Raw genomic sequence first — 2,500 nt, forward strand, 5'->3', positions numbered from 1 at the left:
GTTCTAATAATGTTGATGATGATAATGGTGATAGATGATATAGTGATGATGATAATGGTGATGATGCCCTGGCGTAGATTAATCCAAGTAAGATCCAGGGACAGCTACAACTAACAGCTACAGGTGCATAGTTACATCTACGCCAGGCCTTACTTGATTCCAGGGATGCCAGGAGTGCCGTCTTTCCATAATACAGGCAGACCCTGAACAACCAGACAGAAGTTACCATAATGACTGTACAGCTAACCATATCTCCAACACAGTTAATAGCTCCGACACGTAGACTGTGTTGCATGATAAGTAATAGTAGATACCAGACTAGAATATGAACAGTAGACTGTGTTACATTGTAGTAATAGTAGATACAAGACTAGATATGAACAGTAGACTGTGTTGCATTGTAGTAATAGTAGATACCCAGACTAGAATATGGACAGTAGACTGTGTTACATTTGTAGTAATCAGTAGATACCAGACTAGAATATGAACAGTAGACTGTGTTGTAATTGTGTAAAGTAAGATACCAGACTAGAATATGGCAGTAATGTGTTACATTGTAGTAATAGTAGAATACCCAGACTAGAATATGAACAGTAGACTGTGTTACATTGTAGTAATAGTAGATACCAGACTAGAATATGACAAGTAGACAGAGTGTTACATTGTAGTAATAGTAGATACCAGACTAAATATGAACAGTAGACTGTGTTACATTGTAAGTAATGAGTAGATACCAGACTAAATATGACAGTAGACTGTGTTATTGTAGTAATAGTATACCAGACTAATAGAATCATACATGACTGTGTTAATTGTAGTAATAAGTAGATACCAGACTAGAATATGAACATAGACTGTGTTGCATTGTAGTAATAGTAGATACAGAATAGAATATGAAACAGTAGACTGTGTTGTATTGTAGTAATAGTAGATACCAGAATAGAATATGAACAGTAGACTGTGTTGTATTGTAGTAATAGTAGATACCAGAATAGAATATGAACAGTAGACGTGTGTTGTATTGTAGTAATAGTAGATACCAAGACTATAATATGAACAATAACTGTGTTACATTGTAGTAATAGTAGATACCAGACTAGAATGAACAATAGACTGTGTTACATTGTAAGTAATGTAGATTACCAGATAGAATATGAACAGTAGACTGTGTTACATTGTAGTAAATAGTAGATACCAGAATAGAATATGAACATGACTGTGTTACATTGTAGTAATAGTAGATACAGACTAAATTGACAAAAGACTGTGTTACATTGTAGTAATAGAGATCCAGTTAGAATTTGAACAGTAGACTGTGTTACATTGTAGTAATAGTAGATACCAGACTAGAATATGAAACGTAGACTGTGTTACATTGTAGTAATGTAGATACCAGAATAGAATATGAACAAATAGACTGTGTTCAATTGTAGTAATAGTAGATACCAGACTAGAATATGAACAATAGACTGTGTCATTGAGTATAGTAGATACCAGACTAGAATATGGACAGTAGACTGTGTTGCCATTGTAGTAATTAGATACTAGACTAGTAATATGAACAGTAGACTGTTGTTACATTGTAGTAATAGTAGATACCAGACTAGAATATTAAAGTAGACAGGGGGGGAAGTCAGGGTGTTCACTCACGTTCTCTCCCTTCTTGCCAACAGCTCCCTGTGGGCCTTGATACTCCGGCACCCTGTAGAAAAGATTATTACTAAATCTTCATCAACATCATGTTCATTATATCATCTTCATCCGTGTGAGTAAGTTAGCTACTGATGAGAAGATGGTAGCTGGTAGATAACACACTCAACAAATCTCCTTTCTTCCCAGCCTCTCAAGGTGGTCCCTGGGGTCCCTCCTCACCCTACCGGGGAGAGACAAACACTTCTGATCAGATTTATCAATTAAACCCATCAACTCACAATGGGAAATACCAGTTTCCAAGACCTAGATACTTACTGGGGTCCAGGTTGGCCAACTGGTCGTTGATGCCTTTGTAACCACGAGGTCCCTGCGAGATATAGGAAATGATAATGAGTCACTTCCTGCTATTGGCATTTCAGGAAGTAGATTAATGGTCATGCATAGTAATAAATGCTTGTATGTTTCGACTCTTATTTATATTTATGTATCTCCTTCAGTATCTATGTACATGCTAATGAGCACTAACATGCTAACCACTGTGATAAAAGGATGATTATCAGGTACGCGATTAGTACTTTTGACAAAGTGAGATATACACAAACAGCAGCCATTCTGCTTGGCACCTAGCTGGGCCTGGCGCTAACTTGAATCAACACAGCTAATGCTAAGATGGATGATCTCCTGGATCATTAACTATAGATGGAGGAACAGTGGCCCAGCAAACACCAGAGAAAGAGAGAGAAGGGGGGGAGGGGGAAAAGACAGAGAGAGAGAGAGAGATGAGAGAGGAGAGAGAGAGAGAGAGAGAGGAGAGAGAAGGAGAGAGAGAGAGAGAGAGAGAGAGAGA

This window comes from Salvelinus sp. IW2-2015, linkage group LG31, assembly GCF_002910315.2.
Source record: "Salvelinus sp. IW2-2015 linkage group LG31, ASM291031v2, whole genome shotgun sequence".
NCBI classification, from domain to species: domain Eukaryota; kingdom Metazoa; phylum Chordata; class Actinopteri; order Salmoniformes; family Salmonidae; genus Salvelinus; species Salvelinus sp. IW2-2015.